At 49.1% G+C, this 27,006-nt stretch overlaps 1 pseudogene; it reads left to right on the top strand.

Annotated features, from left to right (window-relative positions):
• The window catches only part of LOC147118536 (uncharacterized), an 81,614-nt pseudogene extending 58,791 nt beyond the window's left edge, over nt 1–22,823 (top strand).
• The last annotated feature ends 4,183 nt before the right edge of the window (nt 22,824–27,006 follow it).

Here is a 27,006-nt window from a genome sequence, read left to right as displayed (position 1 = left end):
AGCAGTAGCCCCGCCCCTTTTATACCCAGATTCTACTTCCGGTTGAAACTGCCCAATAGTTTAATTTCCCTTAAAAAATTAAACTTACTTCAAATAATTGACTTTATAACACATTAAAATTCACAAAATACTCTTAAATGATTTTTCTCCCACTTAGCAAAACTCCAGGAGCACTCAATGCACAAAGCACTCCGTGCACAGCACTAGCCCCGCCCCTTTTATACCCGGATTCTACTTCCAGTTTAAACTGCCCAATAGTTTAATATACCCTTAAATAATTTAACATACTTCAAATAATTGACTTTTTAACACACTAAAATTCACAAAATACTCTTAAATGATTTTTCTCCCACTTACCAAAACTCCAGTAGCACTCAATGCACAAAGCATTTTTCAGCTTGCAATAATTCTCACTCTTCCTTTAGCACCCGGAACTTCGTCTCAGCTCCCTTATCCCCTCCGTCAACTGCTTCACAGACATCCGTAAACCTTCTGTTTATATTCTCTTCTCACCGCCGGTTAGCTGCTGCCCTCTTTTTCCCATAACGTACCGAAAAAACTTTTACCTCATATTTGAAATTGTCCCACCAAATTCTTCTTTCTTTCAAGAACAAAGGTTCCTTCTGAGCATTCTTTATTATATTTATAATCCCTTCTTTATAAGCACTTTCCTTCAGGTATTGATTGTTTAAAATCCACACCCCTGAACCGATCTTAACTCTGCTGTTCCTAATTCTAAGAACCAAAGCCGAGTGATCACTAAAAAATACTTTTTTATAATAAATTTCCATCACCTCCGAACTTAACCCTTCCTGCATTAACACAAAATCTATTCTGCTCTGTTTTAAAACATCACCCACCTAAACAGTTCTGGAGAACTCCCTTTTTATGGGGTTCCAGTCCCTCCATAAGTCTCTCAAATTTAAATTTGCCATCATTTTTACAATCATCACTCTGGAGTTATCATCTTTAAAGGTCATCTGGGCTGAAATGTCCATCCAAGATAAAAATACATTAAAATCCCCCACTATACAAGGATTTTCCACCTCTGCTGCTTCAGTGAATAACCCCTGAAAAAACTCACGACGCTTGCAATGGTCGTTCGGTGCATAGATATTAAAGAGATCGCAATTAAATCCCTCCATTTTTACCCTTAGCCATAAAAATCTCCCCTCAGTGTCCTTGTCCACCAAGGCAACGTTCTCTTCTATGGACGGACTCACCAAAACAGCCACCCTCTACGGTTATTGTTTGCACAACTTGCAAACACCTCTCCCTTCCAAACCTTCTGAACTTTCTAGAATATCCTCATCCCAAAAGGTTTCTTGCAGACACAACAAGTCCGTGCCTTTAAAACCCTGTAACAACTGCTGCAATTTCTTCTCACCCCTCAGTCCGTTCACATTAATTGAGACCAATGTAATCATGGCTCCAAAGAAGGGAAGTATGCCCAATAATCTACCCATCATGTAATCTCTGGCTCTTCCCTCCTCTCATGCTCCTTCTCAATTTTTCGGGCAGCTGTTGCTTTTTCCTGCAGCCTCCGGCTCTTTTTCCCCTCCTGTTTGACCCCTCCCTGCTGTTTCAGCCTCTTCCTTGCCTTAAGTTTGGACCCAGGAGCTGCCCTTTCTCCCTCCTTCTGCCCCTCACTAACCTTTCCCTTTCCACATGATGCCACCCCATCCCCGACTTCCATGTCTCTGTCCCCCTCTAATTCCTCACACTCAAGCTCTTCTGCAACCCCCTGTGCCTGCTCCCCGTCAGATACATAATCCTGCTCCCCGTCAGATACTTCATCTCCCATAGAGAGTCTTCCTGCTATCGCAGTTTCTCCCACTGTGCCGCCCCCTTCGACCACATCTCCACCTCTGACCCTTGCACCTTGTTCCCTCACTCCATGGGACAATGGCGCACCTAAATTGTTCCCTTCTGACGTCTCTATCCCGCCGATCCCATTCTGCTGTCTCTTTAAGGCTCCTGCCTCTTGCACCCTCTCCCCGCCCTGCCCCCTCCCGCTCACCAAAATATCCGACTCCCCACCTCTCCCTGGAGTGCTCACTTCCACCAGACACCCCGCTCCTGCCTCCTCTCCCCCGCAGACACCAGACTCCCCAGGGGGAGCTGAACTGCACTAAGGCTCGAGTCTGCACTCGACCCTCGCTGCCCGCTGCTGTCTTTGTTCCCCTCCATAGCACTCGCCGTGTTTTCCGCCATCTCCATCTCGATCTCTGCTCCGCCATACTCTGCCACTTCCTGTGCTCCTTTTTCCTTCATTTTACCAGCTGTGTCCTCCGACTGCACTGCACCTCCGGCCGTTCCACACTCCTCTCCTGCTCCTTCTCCCATCTCCTCATCACTCATTTTGCTCCCTCCTGCCACACACTCACAGCGGGTGGGGCCTTTATGACACACCCCACAGCTCTCCGCCTTGCAGCTCCGCGCGATATGTCCCGACTCACCGCAATTGTAACAATACAAATCAGGACAGTTTCTTACGAGATGGTCATGTCCCAGACAACAGTAACACACCTTTACTTGGTTATCGTGCAGCACACGAAATTACTGCACTCCTTCCAGTGTCTTGAACTTCATACTGTACGGCAAAGACTTCACCCCCTCTGGGAACCGCACCTTTACATACCGGGTTCCGTCTGCTACCCGTGTTCCCGGATAGTACCTCTTTATTTCGGAACAGATTTTAAAGTCCCACGACTCCAACTTTTTGCTCAGCACTTCGTCCTCGATGAACACAGGCAAGTTCAAAAATGAAACCACCACCTCCTCTGAATATAGCAGAGTCACCTCCAAGAATTTCTCCCCAACTTTCAGACAGAGCAGCTGTTTTTCTACCTCCTCACGGCCACTGACCCTCAACTCAAATCCCACATTTGGTTTTGGTCGGCAGGCAAAACAGCTTCCTTCACCACAGTCCTCATGAACTGCCTGGATTATATCCCAGGCTCGAATCTTCTTATCTTCACATTGCCCCACCACCGTATTTTCTTTACCAAACCTCCTGAGGTCCCGGCCCAAATCTTTGGGCCTTTTTTTCCCCCTTCCCACCACAGTTTCTTCCCTAATAAAATTCCTCTCGGGAATATTGTCCTCTGAGGGGCCCGGCACTCCGGACCCCTCAGCAGCCATCTGGCTGTTTTTTGTGGGCCAAAAAGGCCCTAAAACCTGAAAACAACACCCCAAAACCCTCCACCAACTTTTTTACAAAGCTCCCTCCCAACACCCAGCTGCAATTAGGCAACCAGTCATGCCTGGCTCACTCCTAGCCCCTCCCACCTAGAGTGTGCTACCCACTGAGCCGCAGCTGACACAGGGGAGAGAGTACAAGAAAAGATTAGTGGGTAACGTAAAAGGGAACCCAAAAATCTTTTAGAAACATATGAAAAGTAAAAGGATAGTTAAAGGAATGGTGGGGACGATTAGGGACCAAATAGGAGCTCATGATACGGAGGCAGAGGGTGTGGCTGAGGTACTGAATGAGTACTTAGCATCTGTCTTCACAAAAGAAGAGGATGAAGTTAATGTCGCAGTAGAGGAGGGGGGAGTAGAGAAATTGGATAGGATAAAAATGGATAGAAAGGGGGTGCTAAATAGGTTGTCACCACTCAAAGTTAACAAGTCACCCCGTCCTGATGGGATGTATCCCAGATTGCTGAGGGAAGCTAGGGTGGAGATAGCAGAAGCTCTGACCACAATCTTTCGATCTCCCTCAGATATATGGGAGTGGTGCCAGAGGACTGGAGGATTGCAAATGTTACACCCTGTTTAAAAAAGGGGAGAGGGATAAACCTGGTAACTACAGGCCAATCAGTCTATCAGTGATGGGTGAACGACTAGAGACCATTGTCAAGGACAACATTAATTCTCACTTGGAGAAGCATGGGTTAATAAGGGGCAGCCAGTATGGATTTGTTAAAGGTAAATCATGTCTGACTAACCTGATTGAGTTCTTTGATGAAGTAACAGAGGGTTGATGAAGGTAGTGCAGCAGATGTTGTATATATGGACTTTCAAAAGGCATTTGATAAAGTACCACACAAGAGACTTACTCAGAAAATAGAAGCAGTGGGAATTAAAGGGATGATGGTAATTTGGGTATATAATTGGCTAAGGGAGAGGAGACAGTGAGCAGTGCTGAGGGATGTTTTTTTGACTGGAGGGAAGTATGCAGTGGGTTCCCCAGGGGTCGGGATTAGGACCATTGCTTTTCTTGTTATATATAACTGACCTGGACTTGGGTCTAGGTGTACAATTTCAAAGTTTACGGATGATACAAAACTTGGCAACGTAGTAAATAGTGAGCATAGTAGTAGCAGACTTCAGAAGGACAGAGACAGACTGTGAAATGAGCAGACACAAGGCAGATGAAATTAAATGAGGATAAGTGTGAAGTGATGCACTTTGAGAGAAACAACAGGGAGAGGCCGTATAATCTAAATGGGACTATTTTGAGGGGGTGCAAGAGCAGAGGGACCTGGGGGTCCATATTCACAAATCTTTGAAAGTGCCACGGCAAGTTGGTGAGGCGGTTCAGAAAGCGTATGGGATACTTGGCTTTGTAAATAGGGCCATTGAATACAAAAACAAGGAAGTTACACTAAACCTTTACAAATCACTCATTAGGAACATAGGACACGAGGAGGCCATTCAGCCCCTCGAGCCTGTTCCACCATTCAATGAGATCATGGCTGATCTGTTCTCAACTCCATATACCCGCCTTTGGCCCATATCCCTTAATACCTTTGGGTAACAAAAACCTATCAATCTCAGATTTAAAATTAACAATTGATCTCGCATCAATTGCCGTTTGCGGAAGAGAGTTCCAAATTTCTACCACCCTTTGTGTGTAGAAGTGTTTCCTAATTTCACTCCTGAAAGGTCTGGCTCCAATTTTTAGACTATGCCCTCAGTCCTAGAATCCCCAACCAGCGGAAATAGTTTCTCTCTATCTACCCTATCTGTTCCCCTTAATATCCTGAAAACTTCGATCAGATCACACCTTAACCTTCTAAATTCCAGGGAATACAACCCTAATTTGTGTAATCTCTCCTCGTAACTTAACCCTTGAAGTCCAGCTATCATTCTGGTAAACCTACGCTGCACTCCCTCCAAGGCCAATATATCCTTCCTAAGGTGTGGTGCCCAGAACTGCTCACAGTACTCCAGGTGTGGTCTAACCAGGGTTTTGTACAGCTGCAGGGTTTTGGCCTCAGCTGGAGTCTTGTGTACAGTTCTGGGCACCACACTTTAGGAAGGATGTCAAGGCCTTGGAGAGGGTACAGAGGAGGTTGACCAGGATGGTACCAGTGATGAGGGACTTCAGTTATGTGGAGAGATTGGAGAAGCTGGGATTGTTCCCCTTAGAGCAGAGAAGGATAAGAGGAGACCTAATAGAGGTGTTCAAAATGATGAGTGGTTTTGATCGAGCAAGTAGGGAGAAACTGTTCACTCTGGCAAGTGGGTCGGTAACCAAAGGTCACAGATTTAAAATAGTTGCTAAAAGAACTAGAGGGGAAATGAGGAGAATTGTTTTCACACAGAGAGTTGTTAAGATCTGGAACGCACCATCTGAAAGGATGCTGGAATCAGGTTCCACAGGAACTTTCAAACAGTAATTGGACATGTACTTGAAGAGGACTAGTTTGCAGAGTTCTGGGGATAAAGCTGGGGTTTGGGACTAAATTGGACAGCTCTTTCAAAGAGCCGGCACAGACATGATGGGCCGAATCACCACCTCCTGTGCTGTCAGATTCTATGGTCAGTGTGAAGACGCTGGTGTCTCTTAAGGCTCTTCGAGCTTTTAAAGCTCTTCCCACAGTCAGAACATTTAAAGGGTCTCTCGTCAGTGTGAACAAACTGGTGTGACAGGAGGTTGGATGAATGAGTGAATCCCTTCCCACACATGGAGCAGATGAATGGTCTGTCTCCAGTGTGAACTCGCTGATGTGACAGCGGGTTGGAGGACCGAGCGAATCCCTTCCCACACACGGAGAAGGTGAATTGCCTCTCCCCAGTGTGTAGGTGTTGGTGTCACTTCAACTCCCCGGAGCTTTTCTTCTTCTTCTTAGACAGTCCCTCGGAACCGAGGATGACTTGCTTCCACAGTAAAAATGAGTTCGCAGGTGACTGATGAGTCCAATGTGGGACCACAGTCTCTGTCACAGGTGGGGCAGACGGTGGTTGAAGGGACGGGTGGGTGGGGTGCTTGGGTTGACGTGCGCTCCTTGCACTGCCTGCGCTTGTCTTCCGCTTGCTCCTGGCGAACAGACTCGAGGTGTTCGGCGCCTTCCTGGATGCTTCTCCTCCACTTTGTGCGGTCTTGGGCCAGGGATTCCCAGGTTTCGGTGGGGATGTTGCACTTTTTCAAGGAGGCTTTGAGGGTGTCCTTGAAGCATTTCCTCTGCCCACCTGGGGCTCTCTTGCCGTGTCGGAGCTCCGAGTAGAGCGCTTGTTTTGGGAGTCTCGTATCGGGCATGCAGACGATGTGACCCGTCCATCGGAGCAGATCGAGCGTGGTCAAAGCTTCGATGCTGGGGATGTTGGCCTGAGCGAGAACACTGACGTTGGTGCGCCTATCCTGCCAATGGATTTGCAGGATCTTGCGGAGGCAGCATTGGTGGTACCTCTCTAGTGCTTTGAGGTGCCTGCTGTGCATGGTCCATGTCTCTGAGGCATAAAGCAGGGTGGGTATCACTGCTGCTCTGTAGACCATGAGCTTAGTGCTGGGTTTGAGGTCCTGGTCTTCAAACACTCTCTTCCTCAGGCGACCGAAGGCTGCTCTGGCACACTGAAAGTGGTGTTGGACTTCGTCATTGACGTCTGCCCTTGTTGACAGTAGGTTCCTGAGGTATGGAAAATGGTCCACGTTGTCCAAGGCCTTGTCGTGGATTTTGATCATCGGGGGGCAGTACTGTGTGGCGGGGGCAGGTTGGTAGAAGACCTTTGTCTTACGGATGTTTAGTGTAAGGCCCATGCTCTCGTATGCTTCGGTGAAGGTGTTGACGATGGTTTGGAGTTTGACCTCCGAGTGAGTGCAGATGCAAGCGTCGTCTGCATACTGTAATTCGACGACAGAGGATAGGATGACGTTGGATCTGGACTGGAGGCGACGGAGGTTCCCCGTTTGTTCTGTAGATTAGCTCCACTCCAGTGGGGAGCTTACTGAGGGTGAGATGGAGCATTGCAGCAAGGAAGATCGAGAAGAGCATTGGTGCGATGACACAGCCTTTCTTGACCCCGGTTCGTACGTGAATTGGGTCTGTGGTGGAACCATTGGTCAGGATCAGGCGGAGGATGGTGACAAACTTTTGAGGGCAGCTGAATTTGAGGAGGACACTCCATAATCCCTCACGGTTGACAGTGTCGAAGGCCTTTGTGAGGTCAAAGGCGGCCATGTACAGTGGCTGGTGCTGTTCCGTGCATTTCTCTTGTAATTGACGTGCGGTGAAGATCATTTCCATTGTGCCCCTTAGTGGGCGGAATCCGCATTGCGACTCTGGGAGGAGCTCATCGGCCACTGGGAGAAGGCGATTGAGGAGGATTCTTGCGATGACTTTCCCTGTGGCAGACAGCAGGGAAACTCCTCTGTAATTACCTCGATCGGACTTGTCACCTTTCTTGAAGATGGTCACAATTACGGCATCTCTGAGATCCCCTGGCATGCTCTCCTCCTTCCAGATAAGAGAAATGAGTTCATGAATTCGCGCCAGTAGTGCTTCTCTGCCATGCTTTTGTGCCTCGGTGGGGAATCCATCTGCTCCTGAGGCCTTGTTGTTCTTCAGTTGTCAGATGGCCTTTTCAACCTCATGCTGGACTGGGGTTGTACTGAGAAGGTGGTGGGTAGCATGCTGCGGGATGGAGTTGAGGACACTCGCATTGAAGACAGAGTCACGGTTAAGGAGATCTTCGAAGTGCTCCTTCCAGCGGGCACTGACTGCCTCTCTGTCCTTGGTGAGTACCTCTCCGTTCTTGGCCCGCAGTGGGGAAGGGCCTTGGGTGCTTGGGCTGTAGATGATCCTGACTGCGCTAAAGAATCCATGCACGTTGTGGTTGTCGGCTAGCTGCTGGATCTCCTGCGCTTTCTCCACCCACCACCTGTTCTTTAGGTCACGAGTTTTTTGTTGGATCTCGGCCTTTAGGCGTCTGTAGAGCTGCTTTCTTACTCTCGAGTTATGTTACTGTTTCCAGATCAGGAATGCCTTGCGCTTGCGGCTTATTGGCTCCTGGATCTCCTGGTCATTCTCGTCGAACCAGTCTTGGTGTTTCCTGGTCGAGTGACCGAGCGTCTCTTCACAGGTGCTGATTTTGGAGGCCTTGAGTGCAGACCAGGCGCTGTGGACACTCCGTGTTTCTGCATCACTGGGAGTCGTCAGGTTGTTTGTGAGGCGCAGGCTGAATAGGGCTTTCTTGGCAGGGTCTTTGAGTGCTCCAGCATTGATTTTCCTGCGACATTGTTTCTGTTGCCGCCGCTGTTTTGGGGCTACACTGATGGAGGTGACAGTGGTCTGTCCAGCAGTCATTGGCTCCTGTCATGGCTTGGGTGATGCGGATGTCCTTGTGGTTCCTCGCTCGGACGATGACATAGTCCAGCAGATGCCACTGCTTGGAGCAAGGGTGCTGCCATGAAGCCTTGTACTTGTCTCTCTGCTGGAACAAGGTTTTGGTCATGACAAGGCCATGTTCTAAGCATTTCGACAGGAGGAGGGTACCGTTGGAGTTGGCTTTCCCTACACCCTCTCTGCCGATCACACCTCCCCGTGTGGTAGCTGGTGTGCAACGGCCACCCCACGTTAAAAGAATTCACGCACAGGCATCTCCCACCCTTTAAGATGAAGTTTGGGACCTGGAACGTCAGGAGCCTCATGGACAACCCCAACAGTGACAGACCAGAACACCGTACTGCTATCGTTGCCCGGGGGCTCAGTCGTTTCGACATTGACATTGCCGCCCTAAGTGAGACCCGGCGGGCAGGGGAAGGCCAGCTCAAGGAGCAATGTGGTGGTTACACCTTCTTCTGGAAAGGCAAACCTAAAGAAGAACGCCGCCTCCATGGGGTAGGCTTCGCCATAAAAAATGAACTGGTTGGGCGTCTCAGAGACTCTCCTAGCGGTATAAATGAACGCCTCATGACTCTTCGGCTCACCATAGCCCAGAACAAGTGTGCGACGGTCATCAGTGCGTACGCCCCAACATTGGAAGCCCCAGACGAGACCAAAGAGGAATTCTACTCCAGCATCGAACAATCCCTGACCCGAGTCCCAACGGGCGACAAGCTGATCCTCCTTGGCGACTTTAACGCTCGGAGTTTTTAAAGCTTTTCCCACAGTCAGAACATTTAAAGGATCTCTCATCAGTGTGAACTCGCTGGTGCGTCTGCAGGGTGGATGAAACAGTGAATCCCTTCCCACATTCGGGGCAGATGAATATCCTCTCCCCAGTGTGGAGGCACTGGTGTCTCTGCAGGTTGGATGACTGAGTGAATCCCTTCCCACACACGGAGCAGGTGAACATATTCTCCCCAGTGTGAACTCGCTGGTGTCGCTTGAGCTCCTGGGGGATATTAAAGCTCTTCCCACAGTCAGAACAGCTAAATGGTCTCTCCCCAGTGTGAACTTGCTGGTGTCGCTTCAGCTCCCAGAAGCTCTTAAAGCTCTTCCCACAGTCAGAACACTGAAATGCTCTCTCGTCAGTGTGAACAAGCTGGTGTCGCGTCAGATCCCCGGGGCTTTTAAAGCTCTTCCCACAGTCAGAACACTGAAATGGTCTCTCGTCAGTGTGAACTCGTTGGTGTGTTTGCAGGTTGAATGAACGAACAAATCCCTTTCCAGACACGGAGCAGGTGAATGGACTGTCCCTGGTGTGACTGCGCCGTTGAACTTCTATTGCAGACGGGGAACTGAATCCCTTCCCGCCGTCCCCACCTTTACCCGGTTTCTCCCCAGTGTGACGGCGCACGTGTCTCGCCAGGTCAGGCAATCGGCTGAATCCACGTCCACACACCGAACAGGTGTGCGGTTTGACATCGCTGCGATTGCTGCTTTCTCCTTCCATGTGCAAAGGCCGATGATGTTCAGGCCCTGATGAATCAGCAGGTCAGGCAGCATCTGTGGAGAGAGAAACAGAGTTAACGTTTCAGGTCAATGACCTTTCGTCAGAACTGCTTGTTCTTTAGTGTCAGTCAGTGGCTCAGTTGGTAGCACTCTTGCCTCTGAGTCAGAAAGTTGTGTGTTCAAGTCCCACTCCAGAGACTTCAGCACAAAGATCCAGGCTGGCACTCCAGTGCAGTGCTGAGGGAGTGCAGCACTGTCGGAGGTGCCGTCTTTCGGATGAGATGTTAAACTGAGACCGCATCTGCTCTCTCAGGTGGATATAAAAGATCCCATGACACTATTTCGAGAAAGACTTGCATTTATATAGTGCCTTTCATGACCACCAGATGTCTTGAAGTGCTTTACAGCCAATGAAGTACTTTTGAGGTGTAGTCACGGTTGTAATGTGGGAAAGAGCAGGGAAATTATCCCCGGTGTCCTGGCCAATGTTTATCCCTCAAGTAACATAACAAAAAGATAGACTATCTGGTCATTATCACATTGCTGTTTGTGGGAGCTTGCTGTGCGTTAATTGACTGCCACGTTTCCTACATTACAACAGTGACTACACTTCAAAAAGTACTTCATTGGCTGTAAAGCACTTTGGGTCGTGCGGTGGTGGTGAAAGTTGCTATAGAAATGCAAGTCTTTCTTTCTTCACTGGTCTCACCAGCGACCTCTTCTGGCTGATGGTTGATTGACAGTCAGGAGTCCGCGCATGCGCACGCGGGACGGCAGCTTGCGCCGAGTCTGCCACAGCGCCCCCTCCCGGCCACCAAGGGTAACAACCGCTCATGCCCAGAGGAGACCAACCCCCTGCCCCACTCGGAGCTGCGCCTGCGCACTCGGACCCTGTCGGACAAAGTCGGCGCGGGGCATTCCGGGGAAAAGCCTTGGTATCGGTTACAGAGTCGCGATCGGTGACGGAAAGTGAGTTTTCTCCGCTCCGATTGGGTGGAGAATCGCGCGGCGTGGGGGGAGGGTTGGATCGGGAGAGAATAAAGAGAAATAGAAACACCTGAGAGTCCGCGAGGCCCCGGACCGAGCAGCGTCAGTTGGACAGTACACGTGATCTCCTCGGGGACACGTGATCCGGGCCCGCGGCCTGATTGACGGGAGCTTCCGACGGGGCGGGGCTGGAGGAGCGAGCCGGCGGCAGGTCTTCCAACCAATTGGGGAGCCGGAGGGACGGGACTAGCGCCGGCTGATTGTCTGATCCGCAGGGCAGCGAGTTTCTCCAGTCCCTTGTTCAGGGCCCGGGGCCAGGGGAGGCTGTGGGCCTTTATTCCCCTTATTGGACACAAGGCTCTTTGTCTCACAACACACTGGCTCAGGTTTTAATAGAGACTTTTTAAATTCATCAATAAAAGCAGATAAACCTCGTGCTTCTGTGGCACAAACTTTCTAATATTTTATAGAATCATAGAATGGTTACAGCACAGAAGGAGGCCATTCGGCCCGTCGAGCCCGTGCCGGCTCTCTGCAAGACCACTTCAGCTAGTCCCACTCCCTGCCCTTTCCCCGTAACCCTGCACATTTCTTTACTTCAGATACTTATCCAATTCCCTTTTGAAAGCTATGATTGAATCTGCCTCCACCACACTTTCAGGCAGTGCATTCCAGATCCTAACCACTCGCTGCGTAAAAAAGTTTTTCCTCATGTCGTCTTTGGTTCTTCTGCCAATCACCTTAAATCTGTGTCCTCTGGTTCTCGACCCTTCCGCCAATGGGAACAGTTTCTCTCTATCTACTCTGTCCAGAACCCTCATGATTTTGAACACCTCTATCAAATCTCTCAACCTTCTCTGCTCTAAGGAGAACAACCCCAGTGATGCGCTATCAATTACTCATAAAAGACGGAGAGTTAGGAGAGTAACTAAAGGCTTTTATTAGCAAAGAACAGAGCATGCCTCTCGTGGTTGACTGGGTTCCAAGAAGGCAGGGGGCTGCAGGGCAATCACCTTTATACCTGGGCCTGTGGGTGGAGCCAGGGGCGGAGCCAGCAGAGACATGTTGAGGCATGCATAGGCACAACAGTGTGCAACAACAACAACAACGGTGAACAACAATAACAGTGGTTTACCACATTCACCCCTTGTTTAAAATTGAGTCCGGCGGGGTGAAGTGTACTAAAGGTTCGTGTAAGTAAGTCTTTCAGGTGGCCTTGTATGACGTCCTGATCGCCGTGGTGGCGGCGGTGATGGTGCAGCATCCAATGTTGAATCTGGCGTCTCATTGAGTGGTTGGGTGGTCAATGACGGGTCCTGGGGCTGCGGCATGCCATCTAGCGGGGTTGGGTTGTGGGGAGTGGTGGATGGCAATGGTAGTGTTTCAGGGGCACCCGAAGGTGCGAGATCTCGTGTGGGGGCTGTGTCCTCCCGCCCGTCCGGGTACGCTACGTAAGCGTACTGGGGGTAGGCGTGGGTAGTGGTGGGTGGCGAGGGAGGTGTTTCGGGAGCACCCGAAGGTGCGAGGTCTCGTATGGAGACTGTGTCCTCCCGCCCGTCCGGGTACACCACGTAAGCATACTGAGAGTTGGCATGGAGGAGGCTCACCCTCTCGACCAGGGGGTCCGTCTTATGGGACCTCACGTGCTTCCGCAGTAGGACGGGTCCTGGAGAAGTCAGCCATGTCGGTAACGAGATCCCCGATGTGGACTTCCTGGGGAAGGAGAACATTCTCTCGTGAGGGGTAGCATTGGTGGCTGTACAGAGCAGTGACCGAATGGAATGGAGCGCCGCAGGGAGGACTTCCTGCCAGCGAGAGGTCGGAAGGCCATTAGATTTCAAGTTTAAAAGGACTGCCTTCCAGACCGTCGCATTCTCCCTTTCCACCTGGCCATTCCCCTGGGGGTTGTAGCTGGTGGTCCTGCTTGTAGCAATACCTCTCGAGAGCAGGTACTGCCGAAGTTCGTCACTCATAAAGGATGAGCCCCTGCCGCTATGAATATAGCTAGGGAAACCGAACAAGGCGAAGAGGTCATTCAGACATTTAATGACCATGGTACTGGTCATGTCTGAGCAAGGGATGGCAAACGGGAAATGGGAGTACTCGTCAATTATGTTGAGGAAGTACACATTGCGATCGGAGGAGCCCTTTAAAATCGACGCTCAGCCGTTCAAAGGGGCGCGTGGCTTTGATCAGGCTTGCTCTGTCTGGCCTATAAAAATGCGGTTTGCACTCGGCACAGATTTGGCAGTTCCTGGTCATGGTCCTGACCTCCTCGATGGAGTAGGGCAGGTTACGGGATTTGATGAAGTGAAAAAACCTGGTGACCCCCGGGTGGCAGAGGTCATTGTGGAGGGTCTTCAATCTACCGACCTGCGTGTTGGCGCATGTACCACGTGATAGGGCATCTGGGGGCTCATTGAGTTTCCCGGGCCGGTACAAGATATCATAATTGTAGGTGGAGAGTTCGATTCTCCACCTCAAGATCTTGTTCTTGATTTTGCCCCTCTGCTTATTATTAAACATAAAAGCTACTGAACGCTGGTCAGTGAGCAGGGTAAATCGTTTTCCGGCCAGGTAATGCCTCCAATGTCGCACAGCTTCCACAATGGCCTGGGCCTCCTTTTCGACAGAGGAGTGTTGAATCTCGGGGCCCTGGAGGGTCCTTGAGAAAAAGGCCACGGGTCTCCCCGCCTGGTTAAGGGTTGCAGCTAGGGCAAAGTCGGATGCGTCGCTCTCCACTTGGAAAGTGATGGACTCGTCCACTGTGTGCATCGTGGCCCTCGCAATATCTCTTTTTATGAGAGTGAAGGCTGCACAGGCCTCTGCTGCCAGGGGGAAGGAGGTGGACTTGATGAGGGGTCTGGCTTTGTCCGCATAGTTGGGCACCCACTGAGCATAGTACGAGAAAAACCCTAGGCATCTCTTCAGTGCTTTTTGGCAGTGGGGGAGGGGGAGCTCCATAAGGGGGCGCATCCTGTCGGGGTCGGGGCTGATGACTCCGTTCTCCACTACACAGCCAAGAATGGCAAGGCGCTTGGTACGAAACATACATTTGTCCTTGTTGTATGTTAGGTTCAGCCGCTGGGCCGTATGGAGGAATTTCTCTAGATTAACATCATGGTCCTGCTGGTCGCGGCTGCAGATGGTGATGTTGTCTAGATAGGGGAAAGTGGCCTGGAGCGCGTTCTGGTCAACCATCCGGTCCATCTCCCGTTGGAAGACTGAAACCCCGTTGGTGACGCCGAAGGGAACTCTGAGGAAGTGGTAGAGACGACCATCAGCTTCAAAAGCTGTGTACTGGCGGTCCTCAGCCGTGATGGGGAGCTGGTGGTATGCCGACTTCAGATCAATCGTCGAGAACACCCGGTATTGTGCTATCTGATTGACCATGTCAGATATGCGGGGGAGTGGGTATGCATCTAGCTGGGTGTAGCGATTGATCATCTGGCTGTAGTCAATAACTAGGCGCTGTTTTTCGCCAGTCTTCACTACCACCACTTGTGCTCGCCACGGGCTGGTGCTACTTTCAATAATCCCTTCCTTCAGGAGTCTCGCTACCTCGGATTTAATGAAGCTCCTATCCCCGGCATTGTAACGCCTGCTTTTGGTAGCGATGGGCTTACAGTCGCGGGTGAGGTTAGCGAACAAGGAGGGGGGGGGGACTTTAAGGGTGGAGAGGCTGCAAATGGTGCGCGGCGGGCGATTTAAAAGCTGCTGGCTGCAGACTGTGAGTGGGGGGAGGGGTCCGTCGTACGCTAATGTGACACCCTTAAGGTGGCTCTGAAAATCCAACCCCAGTAGAACGGCAGCGCAGAGATGGGGCAGGACCAGGAGTTTAAAATTTTTGTATTCTGTGCCCCTTACTGAAAGGGTCACTACACAGTAGCCACCGACGTCCGCTGACTGGGCTTTGGAAGCCAAAGAGATCCGATGGCGCGCCGGCAGGACCGGGAGAGAGTAACTGCGCACCGTGTTGGGGTGGATAAAGCTCTCCGTGCTCCCGCTGTCAAAAAGGCAGGTAGTGGCGCGGCCGTTTACCGTAATGTCCATCATGGACCTGGACAGTTGATGAGGGAGAGATTGGTCCAGCGTCACGGAGGCCAGCGTATGGTCGAGCGAGTCGATGTGGTCATCAGATGAGGCGGTGGTTGAGTCCGGGTCCCCCGTGGTTGAAGTTGGAGACGTCCAAGATGGCGGACAAGATGGCTGCACCCATGATCCCGATCCCCACGCGGCTGGGGGAGCCCAAGATGGCGGACAAGATGGCTGCCCCCACGGTTCACACGCGGCGCTGCTGGCATTAGCGGTTTTACCTTTGCAGGCGCTGACATAGTGTCCTTTCTTCCCGCAGCCGGAGCAGGTAGCGTTTCTCGCCAGGCAGCGTGCTCTGGGGTGTTTTGCCTGGCCACAAAAATAACATTTCTGTGCCTTGGACATCGCAGCAGCAGTTGAAGGTGGCGGTCCCATGACCCAAGGTTGTGGCGTCCACGTTGCGGAGCGGTTAGGGGAGAAGGCGTCCATATTCCTGTGGGCCGCGTCGAGCAAGAGCGCGAGGGACACTACCTTTCTCAGGTCCATTTCTCCCTTTTCCAACAGTCTCTGCCGGGAGTAGTCGGACCTTAGGCCCGCAACGAAAGCATCTCGGATCAGTCCCTCCGTGTGTGCTGCGGCTGATACTTCTTTGCAATCGCAGCCTCGGCCGAGTATCCGTAGTGCCCGTAGGAAGGCCTCCACCGATTCCCCGGGCTGCTGCTCAGCGTTTGTTGTCGACATTTTGTTTTTGCTAATAAAATTGATGCGCTATCAATTACTCATAAAAGACGGAGAGTTAGGAGAGTAACTAAAGGCTTTTATTAGCAAAGAACAGAGCATGCCTCTCGTGGTTGACTGGGTTCCAAGAAGGCAGGGGGCTGCAGGGCAATCACCTTTATACCTGGGCCTGTGAGTGGAGCCAGGGGCGGAGCCAGCAGAGACATGCTGAGGCATGCATAGGTACAACAGTGTGCAACAACAACAACAACGGTGAACAACAATAACAGTGGTTTACCACACCCAGCTTCTCCAGTCTATCCACGTAACTGAAGTCCCTCATCCCTTATCACTAGAACCATTCTTGTCAATCTTTTCTGCACCATCTCTAAGGCCTTCACATCCTTCATAAAGTGCGGTGCCCAGAATTGGACACAATACTCCAGTTGAGGCCGAACCAGTGTTTTATAAAGGTTCATCATAACTTCCTTGCTTTTGGACTCTATGCCTCTATTTATAAAGCCCAGGATCCCGTATGCTTTTTTAACCGCTTTCTCAACCTGCCCTGCTACCTTCAACGATTTGTGCACACATACCCCCAGGTCTCTCTGTTCATGCACCCACTTTAGAATTGTACCCTTTAGTTTATATTACCTCTCCTCGTTCTTCCTACCAAAATGTACAACTTCGCACTTTTCTGCGTTAAATTTCATCTGCCATGTGTCCGCCCATTCCACCAGCCTGTCTATGTCCTCTTGAAGTCTATCACTATCCTCCTCACTGTTCACTATACTTCCAAGTTTTGTGTCGTGCAAATTTTGAAATTGTGCCCTGTACACCCAAGTCTAAGTCATTAATATATATCAAGTAAAGCAGTGGTCCTAGTACCGACCACTGGGGAACACCACTGTGTACCTTTCTCCAGTCCGAAAAACAACCGTTCACCACTACTCTCTGTTTTCTGTCACTTAGCCAATGTCGTATCCATGCTGCCACTGTCCCTTTTATTCCATGGGCTTCAACTTTGCTGGCAAGCCTATTATGTGGCACTTTGTCAAACGCCTTTTGGAAATCCAGGTACACCACGTTAACCGCATTGCCCTCATCGACCCTCTCTGTTACCTCATCAAAAAACTCAATCAGAATCAGAGCGGTTTCTGGGGCGCGGGGAATTGTGGGTGCTGTGGCCGCCATTAGTCAGCGGTTGTGGGGAAGAGTTTTATTGCAGGCTGACGGAAGGTAGGTCCTTGGCCGACTGTGTAGGTCTTTTTGTTGCTTCAGTTTGAGCTGGAGTGGAGCTGGAGGAGAAGCTGCTGGGTTTAACACCCAGTACTTCTGAGCCCAGGAGGACCCAACAATTTCCAATGTGGGACTGTCAAGGGAGGTGGATTCTGGGGGAGATTAGGTTGCTAAGCAGACACTGTTCGCACAGTGTAAAAGAGTATTGTTTTAGGAACAATTATTTCTGTAAAGGCTTTTAATCCGTTTTACATACAGATTTTAAAAATTAATTCTTGGGATATGGGCATCGCTAGCAAGACCAGCATATATTGCCAATCCCCAGTGTCCTGTTGAGAAAGTGATGGTGGGCCTTCTTCTTGAACTGCTGTAGTCCGTGTGGTGAAGGTACTCCCACAATGCCAGGTGTTACCAGATTTTGACTCAGCAACGAACAGTGATATTTGTCCAAGTCAGGATGGTGAGTGACTTGGAGGGGAACTTGGTGGTGATTGTGTTCCCATGTACCTGCTTCCCTTGTCCTTCTACGAGCTGGAGGTTGCGGGTTTGGGAGTTTTTGTTAAAGTTGTTGTCGAGCTGCAGATGTATAAAGTCTCTCTCCTTTGACCCCTCCCACTCTCACCTCTCTCTCTCTCTCCTCCCATAGAGGCCAGAGTCGTGTGTAGGCCCAGACCAGGTGGTAGGTTCCCTTCCCTGAAGGACATCAGTGAACCAGTTGGGATTTTACGACAATCCAGCAGCTTTCATGGTCACTTTTTTCTGGTGCCGACCCCACAAATGACCAGATTCATTGAGCTCAATTTCACAACTTGCCTTTGTGTTTGTGTGTTCTCTCTCACGCTCCCTTTTTCCTGTTTTAAATTCATTTTACAGGGTATTAGAAAGGGAGGATTTGAAGATGGGAAACTCAAATAAAACATCACATCAAGATCTGACAGAGTCACTTGATTCATTGCGACCTGAATATCATCAGATTTGAGCATGGAAGCAAAAAGCACCGTTCACAGCAGGGAGAAACCGTACACGTGTTCTCAATGTGGACGAGGCTTCAGTTGATCATCTGGCCTGTCGAGACACAAGCGCAGTCACACTGGGGAGAAACCGTGTAAATGTGGAGACTGTGGGAAAGGATTCAGTTACCCATTTGAGCTGGAAATTCATCGACGCAGTCACACCAGGGAGACACCGTTCACCTGCCCCGAGTGTGGGAAGGGATGCACTCATTCCTCTGCCCTGCTGAAACACCGGCGAGTTCACACTGGCAAGAGACCTTTTAAATGCCCGGACTGTGCGAAGTGCTATAAAAGTTCCAGGGAACTGACATGTCATCAACGTGTTCACACTGATGAGAGACCGTTCAGTTGCTCTTACTGTGGGACTGGGTTCAGGCGATCATCTGACCTCACTGTACACCAGCGCACCCACACTGGGGAGAGGCCGTTCACCTGCTCATGTGTGGGAAGGGATTCACTCAGTCATCCCAGCTTACTAAACACCAGCTTGTTCACACTGATGAGAGACCTTTTAAATATTCTGACTGCGAGAAGTGCTTTAAAAGCAAAAAGGATCTGCTGACACACCAGCGAGTTCACACTGGGGAGAGGCCGTTCACCTGCTCCATGTGTGGGAAAGGATTCGCCCATTCATTCCAACTACTGAAACACCAGCATGTTCACACTGGGGAGAGGCCGTTCACTTGCTCTGTGTGTGGGAAGAGATTCACTGATTTATCCAACCTGCTGAGACACCAGCGAGTTCACATGTGACTGCAGAGGTTGGATTCTGCTGTTATTACTGCTGTTAATCACATCCAGGACTGAACCGTGTTCATTCTGACAATTGGGGTTTGTTTCTGCTGATGTTAATAACCCCTATAACTGGGCTGGAATTTAATATTCTGGAGACGTTAAACTGAGGCCCCGTCTGCGCTCTCAGGTGGATGTAAAATATCCCATGGCACTATTTCGAAGAAGAGCAGGGGAGTTATCCTCGGTGTCCTGGTCAATATTTATCCTTCAATCAACATAACAAAAAAAATAAGATTACCTGGTCATTATCATGTTGCTGCTTGCGGGAGTTTGTTGTATGCAAATTGGCTGCCACATTACAACAGTGACTCCACTTCAAAAGTACTTCATTGCCTGTAAGTGCTTTGGGATGTCCTGAGGTCGTGAAAGGCGCTATAGAAATGCAAGTCTTTCTTTTATAAATGTCAAATAATCAGCTTTGTTTAAAACACATTGTTGTAGATTTTCTTCTTTCCCACCTGTGTGTTTAGCATCACCTGGCTGGAGCTCAGAAAGGACAATCTGGGGGAGGATTGTACGGCGGGAACAGAACTTCAGCCTGGACACAGTCCTTCAGGGCCACACTGAGAGGGGCAAACGGCACTTTGGCCTTTCTCATCTCTCTTCACTGACAGCAAAGTCCCCTTGTGAGTTAATCTTGAGGCCTGTAAGAAATGTGTCCCAGCCGCTCTCTTCCATGGTTCAGAGCTCCTATACACGGAACAGAAGGCCCCTTTACAACTGTGTTTAGAGTCAGGAAGAACAACGGTGAATGCTGGAAACGTGCTGTCAAATCAGAGATTGCTGTCAAACTGCGATCTGCTCCTGACTGAAAGTGACACGGCAGGTTTAAGTTTCTAGTCTAAAAATCACAGGTAATTATTCCACGAAGATTTAACATGTTTGTGTGACAGTCCTGAGTCTACCATTTTAAGGCAGTCATTAACCCGTTTAATGTAAACCCGTTTAAAATAAATTGGTTAAAGCTTACATTAAAATAGCAGACGGAGGAGTTCACAGGAGCCTGTTAACTGCTGGTACAATTATACAACAGACATTTGATCTCCAGATAAAGAAGGACCTGCAGTGTGTTTCCAGGAATTCCCTGTTTTATTGATGTGTGTGTTAGACACCAGGATAACTAAAAATACATGACCAGAACATCCACGGGGGTGCGATCCCGACAGTTGCTCTGGGATCACTCCCGCTGTGGAACTCCACCACTGACCCTGCTGAAGGTTGTAGGCTCAGGGAGTGGGGCCTCCAGGAGTGGACGGTAAGAAAGCTGGGCTTTATTAGAAGATCAGATTTAATATGAAATAGAGTCATAAAAGTAAAGTCTTCCTAGTTTTATGTACATGTATGCTTAATATGAGTAAACTTTGTATTAAATACCCGTGTCTAGTGAACTATTAGCTTGTAATCACCTCAGACAGAACAGGCTCTAATTATCCCTTTTAAGCTGAAACAGACCTCGTGTGAACAGAACCAGCAGAGCTGAGAACTCTGCCTGTGTGGACTGAGCCGAACTGTGAAGGCCATTTGTTTCTTGAAATGCCCCAGTAAAAGAAAACTCTGACATTGTTCTGACTCGCAGATTCCTCGTAGCTCCAATGAACAGGAAGCGGTTACTCGATGAACCCTAAACAGCCATCCAATGGAATGCTTTGTTTGATAAATGTCTTTCAGCTCAATGGTTTGATTGGCCGAGGTAACCAGGGTCACATGGGCTGTACCTGATTGGGCTTTAAATACAGGAACAGTTTGCAGCTCAGGTCAGAGAGCACCCCGGGAAGAAGAAAGCTGATGGCTACAGCCAAGGTGGAACATCCTTCGGGCTGTCCCTGGAGAGGGAGCACACGGTGTCCGCCGGGACGCTGGAGGCCTTCCGTGACCGGTGGGCACCGGAGGGACTGGAGTCAATTGTCAACATCAGCAACAGTATTCGGATCTGATTTAATTATAATTTGGAGTTGATTGTTTGTGCCCCTTTAAAAAGGGGGCCCTCTCGGTAATGTGACATCGATTGATGACAATGTCATTCTAATTGGCATTTTAAAAGAGTCGAACATCCTTTCGTGCCTCTCAGGCTTGGCAATTATCAAAGTCTGAGTTCATGGATACAGCTTGTTAGATTATGAGTCTTACTATATAACTATAATATTATAAATATTACAATAAATATTCCATTGTACAATCTCCCATTTAAATATTTAGCACTCATTTAGTATAGGAGTTGTATTACTGTAGAATCTACATATTAAAAATAAAGCCTGTGCTCAGGGGATTAAGGTGTGTGGAGTATTCCATTGGAGATCTCGAACTCAACTAGGAATAGTGTAAAAGCTCATCAGGATTGTGAACAACTTCAGTCTGACATACACTGGAGATTGGTGTCAGTGACTGTGGGGTTGGTTTATAACAGACAGGAGGAGATTGGTGTCAGTGACTGGGGCTGGTTTATATCAGACAGGAGGAGATTGGTGTCTGTGACTGTGGGGCTGGTTTATATCAGACAGGAGGAGATTGGTGTCTGACTGTGGGGCTGGTTTATATCAGACAGGAGGAGATTGGTGTCAGTGACTGTGGGGTTGGTTTATATCAGACAGGAGGAGATTGGTGTCAGTGACTGTGGGGCTGGTTTATATCAGACAGGAGGAGATTGGTGTCAGTGACTGTGGGGCTGGTTTATATCAGACAGGAGGAGATTGGTGTCAGTGACTGTGGGGTTAAGAACATAAGAAATAGGAGCAGGAGTGGGCCATTGGGTCCCTCAAGCCTTCAATAAGATCATGGCTAATCATCGACCTCAACTCATGCTTGACTAATCTGGAATTTTTTGCGGATGTAACTGGTAGAATAGATAAGGGAGAACCAGTGGATGTGGTGTATTTGGACTTTCAGAAAGCTTTCGATAAGGTCCCGCATAAGAGATTAGCGTGTAAAGTTAAGGCACATGGGATTGGGGGCAAGGTACTGACTTGGATAGAGAACTGGTTAGCAGACAGGAAGCAAAGAGTTGGAATAAACGGGTCTTTTTCCGAGTGGCAGGCAGTGACTAGTGGAGTACCGCAGGGATTGGTCCTAGGACCTCAGCTCGTCACAATATATATTAATGATCTAGACGAGGGAACTAGATATAATATCTCCAAGTTTGCAGATGACACAAAGCTGGGTAGGCGTGTGTGCTGTGAGGAGGATGGCAAAAACAGGAAGGCAGATTATTATCTGAACTGCAATAGATTGGGTAAGGGAAAGTGCAATGAGACCCGGGTGTCCTTGTTGCACCAGTCGCTGAAGGTAAACATGCAGGTGCAGCAGGCGGTTAAGAAGGCAAATGGTATGTTGGCCTTCGTAGTGAGAGCGTTTGAGTACAGGAACAAGGATGTCTTGCTGCAGTTGTACAGGGCCTTGGTGAGATGACACCTTGAGTATTGTGTGCAGTTTTGGTCGCCTTATCTGAGGAAGGATGTTCTTGCCATGGAGGGAGTGCAGCGAAGATTCACCAGACTGATACCTGGGATGGCAGGAATGAAGTATGAGGAGAGATTGGGTCGATTGGGCTTTTACTCGCTGGAGTTTAGAAGAATGAGAGGGGATCTCATTGAAACTTATAAAATTCTAACAGGACTCGACAGACTAGATGCAGGAAGTATGTTCCCGATGGCAGGGGAGTCCAGAACCAAGGGTCACAGTCTAAGGATAAGGGGAAGTCATTTAGGACAGAAATGAGGAGGAATTTCTTCACTCAGAGAGTGGTGAACCTGTGGAATTCTCTACTGTAGTTTATGTAACCTGTACCACCTTAAGCGGATACCTTAAGGTGATGGACTACTTTTGATGGCTCCTGTACATTGTAGTACCGGTGGTGACCACACCGGTATATAAACCCTGCGGAGCAAAGTGTATCCCAGTTCAGCCCTGACCCTCAATCACTAAAGACCTGTTTACTTACTTCTGTAGTCTGTGTCCTGTTATTCAGTATAACTGCAATTGAAAACACAGACTCAACAGTGGCGACGAGTCTGATCTTACCTTGCGGCAGTTTTGCATCAAAGGAAGCTTCATCCTCAGACACGGACGTCGAAAAAGGGCATCCGCCCTCAACATCCTGCATCGCACGGGAGGCCATCGGAAACCCGGGTTGGTTTGCTGACCACGAAGACAAGCATCAGTGAGCATCCCTTTTACGACAGCGGCGGGTAAGCCCGATCGAGCGGCACGGGGGGGAAAGTCGGCCGAATTGTCAGTGGGAGAAGGGGAGGGAAAATGACGAAAAGGGCAGAGAACACAACCGCAGCCGGTGTCAGGGGCCGGACTGCAATCGGGCAGAGACGCGCAGCAGCCAGAAAAGCGTTTATGGCCACAAGGACTGCGGGAGCGGCAGGGGAACAAGAGCAGCAACGCCGGGGAAAATAAAGGACCGCTGGGAGGCGTGGACGGCAACAGCACGGGAATCGCCATTTTGAGTCGGCGGGGGAAGAAGACAAGCGCGGGAAAAACCGCCATTTTGAAAAAAAATTAAAATAATAATAATAATATCCAAAGGGGAAGGAGAAACTCAGCAAGGATGCCAAAAATGGGTAACATCACTGCTTTTGATAATGATGTGGAAGATTGGGCCACTTATGTGGAACGCATCGAAGTTTACTGTACAACGAATGAGGTACTGGATGATAAGAAAGCACTAACCCTATTAAACTCAATGGGTGCGAAGATGTACGGGTTATTAAGGAACCTTGTAACACCAGACAAACTGGTAGGGAAGAGTTTCGCGGATATTGTTACTATCCTGCAGGAGCATTTAAACCCCACGCGCTGCTGATAGTGGAACGATTTAAATTCTACAAAAGAATTCAACTTAAAGAAGAAAGCAACGCTGAATTCCTAACAGAACTGCGCAAGTTATCAAAGTACTGCCAGTTCGGAACAGGACTAGCAGACGCACTGAGAGATAAGTTTGTGTGTGGGCTCCTAAGGGAAGGAACCCAGAAGCGACTGCTAGAGGAAAAGGACCTTACGCTGGACAAAGCTTTCAGCATTGCAGCATCCCACGAGGCAGCAGCACGAGGCACTGCAGAGATACAGCAAAGGCCATTGGAATTCAGCACCAATGAAATGGCATTGGGCACAGTAAAGTGCTATCGTTGTGGAAGGGCAACGCATGACCAGAACCAGTGCTGGTTCAAAGATAAAGAATGCAGGCAATGTGGCAAACTTGGTCACATAGCGAGAGTATGCCGGTCAGGAAAGAAGACCAGCAGCAAAAAGTCACCGCAGGAGAAGTACAAAAAAATACACAAGGTGACAGAGAACAGTTCGGATGAACAGAAGACGGATTCAGACTCCAGCAGTAAGCAACTGGGTTGTCTGAAAATACATAATGTGGGTAACACAGCAGACCACCAAACTATCTGGGTCACGCTTCAGATAGCAGGAGTCCAAGTGAAGATAGAATTGGACACTGGGTCGGCATTAACGGTCATGAATAAGCAAGATTACAAAAGGTTATTCTCGCACATTCCCCTGAGGGATACAGAGATTGTATTGAAAACATACACGGGGCAAATAGTATACCCCAAAGGAAAGATAAAAGTAAACATGGTCTACAATGGTAAAGAAAGTCAGAAAATGGACTTGTATGTGTTACCTGATGGAGGTCTGCCACTACTGGGACGGGAATGGATCCGGAGAATAAATGTGGACTGGCATTCCATACAAGCACTGACTGTAGATGCCTGTAAGGAGGACGACGTCAAACCTAAACGACTGTCCAAAATCTTAGACGATGCTAAGGAGGTGTTCCAACAGGGACTTGGAACACTGAAAGGAATTACGGCAACCATCAAGGTTGAAGAACATGCAATCCCAAAATTTTTCAAAGCCAGACCGGTGCCTTATGCGATACGACCTGCTGTAGAAGCAGAGCTGAAAGGGCTAGAACATTCAGGGGTACTGTCCAAAGTGGACTGGAGCGAATGGGCTACACCCATTGTTCCTGTCATGAAGCTTTCATTGAGCAACAAGCCGGGGGAACCTGGGAAGGTTCGCATCTGTGGCGATTTCAAGATCACTGTTAATCCGGTTCTTCACACGGTGCAATATCCGCTTCCGCAGATTGAAGATATCTTCGCTTCGCTGTCTGGCGGGAAACACTTCACTAAGATAGACCTGGCGCAGGCGTACCTACAGATGGAAGTTGATGAAGCATCACGTCAGTATCTCACGATCAACACGCATAAGGGCTTATATCGGTATAATAGACTGGTTTTTGGAGTGGCATCGGCTCCAGCGATTTGGCAAAGGGCCATGGAGCAGGTATTGCAGGGAATTCCAGGCACACAATGCTACCTGGATGACATCCTGATTACAGGAGATAACGATAACGATCACCTCGCGAATTTGGAGCAGGTGCTCATCGGATTGAAAGAATATGGGCTCAGAGTTAATCGCCAGAAATGCGAGTTCTTTCAAAAGCGAATCTTGTACTGCGGCCACATCATTGACCGGGAGGGGCTCCATAAGTCACCTGACAAGATTGAAGCTGTTGTAAAAGCTCCTGCACCAGAAAATGTATCCCAGTTGAGGTCGTTCCTCGGGTTGGTTAGCTATTACCATAAGTTTCTTCCAAATTTATCCACGGTGTTACACCCGCTAAACACTCTTTTGCAAATGGGAATACCATGGAAGTGGAGCGATGATTGTAAGCGGGCTTTTCAAAAGAGCAAAGCACTGATCACCTCGAAGGAAGTGTTGGCTCACTTTAACCCAACGCTGTCTATTCGCTTAGCTTGTGATGCTTCTCCATATGGTATCGGGGCAGTGCTCTCACATGGGTTTCCAGATAGCTCGGAAAGGCCAGTCGCTTTCGCATCCAGATCATTGACCTCCGCTGAGCACAACTATGCTCAGATAGATAGGGAGGCTCTCAGCCTCGTGTGGGGAGTTAAGAAATTTAACCATTACCTGCAAGGCTAGAAGTTTACGCTGCTGACAGATCACCAGCCGTTGGTTTCCATTTTCAACCCTAAGAAGGGTGTTCCGGTAATGACGGCGCAGAGGCTTCAGAGATGGTCCCTTTTCCTAGGGGCACATCAATATGATATTGAATTCAAAGGTACAAAGCAACATGGTAATGCTGATGGGCTGTCGTGCCTGCCACTACCTACAGCAGAAGAGGCACCGGCAGTTGACCCTGTAGAGATATTTCACTCGACCATCATCGAATGCTTACCAGTCACCAATGCGGGTATTGAGAGAGAGACCCGAAATAACCCGACACTGTCTCGGGTCTACGACTTGACGGTGAAGGGATGGCCAGCACATGGCGAACCACTGTTGCCAGCATTCTCAGCCAGACGAGAACAGCTGTCCGTATGTCAAGGAACATTGATGTATGGAACAAGGGTGATTATTCCTCCGAAATTAAGAGAGAGAGTTCTGATAGAATTGCACGAAGGTCATCTGGAGGGAATCAAGATGAAAAGCCTTGCTAGGGCTTATGTGTGGTGGCCAGGTATCGACAAACAAATAGAGGATCTGACTAAAAGCTGCTCAGGGTGCCAAAAAGTTCAAAATGCACCTCCAATTGCACCACTGCATCCGTGGGAATGGCCTTCAGCCCCATGGCAACGTGTGCATATCGACTTTGCAGGTCCATTCATGGATTCCATGTTTTTGACAGCAGTAGACGCACATTCTAAATGGCCCGAAGTGATTAAGATGTCGACCACTACCTCTGAGAAGACGATCGCAGTTCTAAGAACCATATTTGCAAGGAATGGGTTGCCGGAGCAAATATGTTCAGACAACGGACCACAGTTTGTGTCAGAAGAATTCCAGAAATTCATGAAAAAGAATGGGGTGAAACACTACACATCTGCCCCATATCATCCGGCTACAAATGGGTTGGCCAAGAGATTTGTACAAACGTTCAAAAAGACGATAAAGGCCATGAGTGAAGACCATATTCCACTACAACACAAGGTGGACAATTTCCTGATGGCGTATCGAAACGCCACGCATTCAGTGACAAATCAAAGCCCTGCCATAATGTTCTATAACAGAAGGTTGCAGTCCCGGTTGGATTTGTTAAAACCCAATGTGCGAAGGGAAGTCGAAAACAAGCAATTCCAGCATGTAAATAACAAGGCCACTCGTAGTTTCAAAATAGGACA

Source organism: Somniosus microcephalus, chromosome 4 (genome assembly GCF_052327205.1).
Source record: "Somniosus microcephalus isolate GS21.2 chromosome 4, FLI_Smic_1.0, whole genome shotgun sequence".
NCBI lineage: Eukaryota > Metazoa > Chordata > Chondrichthyes > Squaliformes > Somniosidae > Somniosus > Somniosus microcephalus.
The sequence above is the reverse complement of the archived record's forward strand: the minus strand, read 5'-3'. Positions and strand labels throughout refer to the sequence as shown.